This window comes from Festucalex cinctus, chromosome 10 (genome assembly GCF_051991245.1).
Source record: "Festucalex cinctus isolate MCC-2025b chromosome 10, RoL_Fcin_1.0, whole genome shotgun sequence".
NCBI classification, from domain to species: Eukaryota; Metazoa; Chordata; class Actinopteri; order Syngnathiformes; family Syngnathidae; genus Festucalex; species Festucalex cinctus.
The window spans coordinates 4,689,053-4,694,918 of record NC_135420.1 but is presented as its reverse complement, the minus strand read 5'-3'; the positions used below and the strand labels follow the sequence as shown (position 1 = coordinate 4,694,918).

The window sequence follows — 5,866 nt, the reverse complement described above, 5'->3', positions numbered from 1 at the left end:
TATGAAACGTCCAAAATAAAAATAAAATCAAAAACAAATAACAAGGACTTATGAAACGTCCAAAATAAAAATAAAATCAGAAACAAATAATAAGGACTTATCAAACGTCCAAATATAAAAAATAAAATCAAAAACAAATAATAAGGTCTTATAAAACGACCTCGGACTCATAAAACGTCCAAGAATAAATAAAATAAAAATTAAAACAAACCAAACAAACTAATTAAATCACAATTAGTTTTTAAATCATTTTATTTGGACTTATAGAACGTCCAAAAAAATAAAATAAAACCAAAAATAAATAAAATAAAGATTAAAACAAAACAATAAAATGATTGATTCAAAAATTGTCTTTTAAACAATTTTATTGACAATAAAAGATAACCAATATAAATCATCCAAATCACATTTAATGATAAAACTTTAAATCAATCAAAATAAAATAAAATAAAATAAAATAAAGACAGGAGATTAAGAATAATATAACCTTTTACAATAAGCTTTATAAGATTGATCATTTCTCAAAAAAGCTTAAGACCTGATTGACAATAAGATGTTTTTGGCAAAAATAATTTTAAAGATATGAGAGTGTATTAAATGGCCCCTACCCTAACATGCGATTAGTCATTCATATCTTCCTATTATACATCATTATTGCTAAAAGATTTGTACATTACCAATCAGAGAAGAAGTATTCCAGTCACGGCTTAATCCCAGTCCTTCGTAAAAAATCCAAAGTCCCAGGCAGGCAGCTATAATCCTTCTTCGAGAATGCACTCTGTCCAGACCAGATCGCAGGGTAGAAAAGACCACGATCGTAGCTGGTGACGGCTTTTTATCACCTTGGGCCTCGTCACTGACTTCTTCCGTGAATGTCCTTCCGCCTCCAGAAATATCAAAGCGCACGTTGAGACTCATTTTCTGTAATTTTCCACAGACGAGCCATGAAGATGAAGTCATACATTCTTTACAAATGTGTCATGGATACACAACGTTGAATGATGAGTCATACATAAAAATATGTCAAGGTCTTCAGCTCTATTCGACAATGATGAACGTTAAAATAAATAACATCATAGATATATTAATTAAGCAAGCATGAATAACATATATATACATGACATGTTAAATCCCAAATTCTCTCAGCTTGAACTTAACAGGTTAATTCTAGTTCTCTGTTGCACATCTTGTATATATCTTTGTTAAATCAAACAATACATACAGATAATCTTTTCAATGCAGTTACAGCAATATTATCAGCGATAAAAGACAGTATCACTTATAAAAATAAAAGAGAAAAGAAAAGACAGCAAAACTTCATAGTTGGCTTTCAATGTGCTACAAACATTGATCCAAAAATCAGGTTAACAATTGTCGAATATAGATTAATTGTCTTGTGTATTATTATTTAATTCAGGATATCATTTATTTACACTCAATTTGTATCTTATATGGAATGTCCGGGCAATGCTGAGTGGGTGGCTTAGTTGTACAGGTTTGGCGGCATCTGGTGGTTACTTTGAGGAACTACACCCAGAGGCCAAAGTTTAATTATCAGTCCTATAGACACCTATTGGTCTCTAACTAAGAATTGAGTCTAGCCCATTAATTTGTTATCTCATTTTACATGATATGACGTTTCATCTGACCCTGCTCAATCTACTCAATTCAACACATGGTAAGAAAAGATATCGAATCGATATACCTCATATTATAGTCGGTATCTGTGAAACAGATGATTTTACTGCCCTGCATAATAATTTCGGGTTTAACCCCCATGTAGATCATCTTGTTAATTAAGATGTATGAATCAAAGGCTCTTGCATTGTGGGCTATGAAGGTAGCCCCCTTAAAACGTGGGTTTCTGAAGTATTCGATAAATCGCTCCACGCAATCTCCCCCAAACCATTCTTTTTCAAGATCGTTTAATTTTGCGCAAACCAGATATGCTTTATGGTTACCGTCCGCCTCCACGCAAGTTTCAAAATCGTAGTAGATTATTTGTTTACACACCTGTTCCTTTTTTAAGGGTTGCATGTAACAACGATGAGGATTAAGCATCGTGTGCGGCAGCACCTGTTTACAAATAACACAACGGGGCTGCATGCACGCGTGTTTTGATTTGTAGTAAGAGAGACCGCAATTGCGACATTTTTTCCAGAGGTCGCAATTACTCTCGTTCGTCCGAACGCTTTCTTTATGTTTAGCATAGCATTCATCATTTAGACACTTTCTGTTACAATCGGGACAATAAACGAATTTTAGCGGCAGTTGTTTACATAAAGGGTTAAGACACACCCCGCATCGTCCCTTGCAATTATGACGTCGCCAGTCTGAGTGTCCCTTGTAGCAGTGTCGGCAGAAGTAACTCTGTCCAACAAAACGTTCGACCCTTTTTATTCCATAATAATGCTCGTTCAGCAATAACAAAAACAGAGCATCCTCTGATTTAGGATATTGCGTTTCAAAAAAAGACAAGGGCCTACAATCATCGTTTCTATACAGAATTACGATTTTTCGATTGATGAAGGTCTCGAATCTGTGCACGTCTCTCAGACTGACGGGCGTTTGACAGCTTAGCCCGACGCTTTTTTGTAAATGCGCGGCCCTTTGTATAGCCTGAGCCGTCGTTAACGACCCGTCGAGCAAGTAGGCTAGTGCTAGAGCAAAACATAGTTTGTTATTTTCGTTGTTGGTTATATACAAACATTGTCGTTTCTTTCTCAAAATTTCTGCGTTTGTAGTTAACTGTAGTTTACGTCTGACCCCTCCTCCTCCTCTCATATCCGGGACAACTTGTACTACCATTTGGATGTCGTCGCAAGCCAAAATCTCTGCATTAGATTGAGCTATACGTTCCAATAAATTATCAACCTCTTCGGATAAAATATTTCGATCGTCGGTAAGGCGTAGATAACAGTTAGCGCTCCTATCACCGCTAATTAATTCTACTTGTACGATATCACCGGGGCGTGTTGATCTAGTTACCTCTTCGATTAGCTCGTTTACATTATTTCCTATATTTGTATAAAAAGTCGCAAAATCGAGGGGCTTGCCGTACGCAGGTGTATATAGACGTTTACGGAATTCGGTATTGTTAAAAACGAGTCTCCTCGTTCTAATAATACCTCCCGCCCCCTCCTGTACATCTGCGTCTAATGAGCAATCTGTTGCCTGATTATCGTCTACGCATAGCGTAGGTGGTTGTGAATGTAGTAAATCATCTATGTGTTGTTGTTGTTGTTGTATTTCATCTATGTGAGGCACCTGATGGTGCGAATGCGCTGATTCGTTTATGTATTGCACAGCATGTTGTATTTCATTTGAATGTAGTAAATCATCTGTGTGTGATGCGGCTAATTCCGCCGCATATTGTGTTGCATCTGAATGTAGTAAGTCGTCTTTATGTTGTTGATGTTGTATTTCATCTATGTGAGGCACCTGATGGTGCGAATGCGCTGATTCGTTTATGTATTGCGCAACATGTTGTATTTCATATGAATGTAGCAAATCATCTGTGTGTTGTTGTTGTTTGTTGTATTTCATCTAGGTGAGGCACATGATGGTGCGAATGCGCTGGTTCGTTTATGTATTGCCCAGGTAGCAGCGGATGTATTGATTCGTCTAACCCCAATCCGTCCCCAAATGCCAAAACGGTTGGGAGCGATATTTCATCAGATATACTAGCTACATCGTTATCAGATATAATATGTGCCTGTACTTCTTGATTTTCACCTCCGTTTGAATTTGCATGGTTAAGTCTAGCTAGCGCCGCTTCTTGGGGGCTGAAAAAGTCTTCAAAATCATCAATTTGTCTTATAGACGCAAAGGGATCATTTATCTGATTTACAATTTCTTCCAATTCAGGCGGTACATTACCCGTCTCAGACATGTGATAGCGTTCCATTGCAAGGCTTTAAAATAAAAAACATCAAACTACAAATTATTGATAATAGAATGTAAAATACGCATAGTCGTTTCTAAACGAGTAATCCGTTTAACCGCTACTATGCGCTCACGAACACAATCGCCTTCATAAAACCTGCACCCTGGCCGGCATCTGCCTCCGACGGTTCCTCTCGTCAGGTTCGTCCGCCTCCTTCTTCTCCTTCCCCCGGCCGACGAGTCAGCGTCGGGGTCACCGGCCACGCTCCGGTCGCTTCTCCGTCCCTCCGTCGTCGAGTCAACGTCGTGTTCAGCGTCCTCGGCGGAGATCCCTTCACTGTCTACACATTCGTATATTCATTTCATCATTATAAATATAATACTTTTACCTCAAAAACTTTAAACAATTTTAAAAAGTAAAACAAAACAATCTGGTCGCTACGCATTATGGGTACTGTAGTTTTTCAAAACATCAGCCGTTACCCTGCACCTTGTATCTACGATAACAATAACCGGCGGTGCTTTATTTCATTATATGATTCTCTTTAATAATAATAATAATAATAAATATTAACCGCTTACCGCTCGTTGTCGCGTATCTGCCAATATTTATCCTGGCGTGGCCAGAATCGATGGGTTTGGGAGCGACCTCCCTCACGTTAACGTCGCGGACGGTAACTCCGGTTCCGGAAACAGATCCCGCTTCTTCTTCTTCTCTTCCGTCAGCGATCGTCCGTGAGTCCTCGTCAGCCAAAACAGCGACCTCTGCCGTTGGATTACCCCAGAGTATAGGATACGACTGTAATTTTCGGTCTCTGTTATAGATTCTAAAAAATAAAAACAAGTTATACGTTAAAATTAAATATAGTAATGATATTTTAGACTAAACGCAGATTATTACCGTAATCCTCGTGTGTAAAATCCTCATCGCTAAAGTCGAACTGTTGAGGACCTTATAAAACAATTTCCTATATTAAAAGTTAAGAAGAATATTACAGATAATTAAAATGTGGTAAACTCACGAGCATCATAAACTTCCGCGGTCGTTGTAATAGTATCTGTAAAATACAAAATATAGTTTTATAATATCTGCATATCCACATTCATGCAATAGAAATATAGTTTTATATCATCTATACAATTAAAACAATAATAATAATAAAAAAAGATCATTACCTTTCACCATCTTGAACGCCGGTTTTGTTTTTCAGAGACCCAAAAGAAGAAGAACTTCTTAGTAAATCCGAGAGAAAGATCTGATGACGTACTATGGGGAATACGCGATATTTATGGAAGGGACAATGAGTAGCCCCTCACTCCCCCCCTCCCTTAATCATATGCAGTAACATCCTTTGACCATTAGATGGCGCCGTTCACCGCGGGAGAGACGGTCAGTCCTCTCCGCCACTTTTAACTTTTGTTACAATATCAGACGTCTTCAAGCGACGATCGTGCAGGCGGTTCAGAAATTGTCTAAATAACGACCTATACGCACGAATAATCGTTTTATTTTTTCGTTTGTATTTCCCCTCCACCTACTTCAGTTAGAAACCAACCCCAACCTACAATATCCTTTATTTTTTTTAAAAGAAACCCAAAGGAGACGAGACTCAACTTCACATCCGGAAACACCGGTAAGTTTCTTTTATTTATTTTAAAAACATGAAGCAAATGGATTACATTTTTTTAAATATTCACAACACTTTCGTTCGATTAAGAGAGCCTCACACTATTTTACATGCACGCACACACATACACGATAGAGGGGGGTGGGGGCGCTTCCTGCACGACTCGAGTGAGAGCCACGACTTGAGGGAGAGCTATCAGGGGTGGGGGGCGCTTCCTGCACGACTCAAGTGAGAGCCACGATGCGAAGGAGAGCTATCAGGGGTAGGGGGGCGCTTCCTGTGACACGACTCGAGTGAGAGCTGTCAGTTTGACGAAAAGTTTTTTGACAGGACGATAACGACTAACCACGATT

General features: G+C 38.5%; 1 long non-coding RNA gene across 2 annotated transcripts; it reads right to left on the bottom strand.

The window, feature by feature from the left end:
- Positions 1-652: 652 nt before the first annotated feature.
- LOC144027055 (uncharacterized) lies at positions 653-5,208 on the bottom strand. Of its 2 annotated transcripts, XR_013285362.1 has the most exons (5): positions 5,062-5,208; positions 4,908-4,943; positions 4,787-4,837; positions 4,468-4,712; positions 653-4,226 (listed from the first exon to the last, which is right to left on the bottom strand). It is a non-coding gene; the product is annotated as an uncharacterized LOC144027055 (long non-coding RNA). The 2 variants fall into 2 exon arrangements; XR_013285361.1 differs by lacking the exon at positions 4,908-4,943 and having other exon boundaries at positions 4,787-4,853; positions 5,062-5,177.
- Positions 5,209-5,866: the final 658 nt, after the last annotated feature.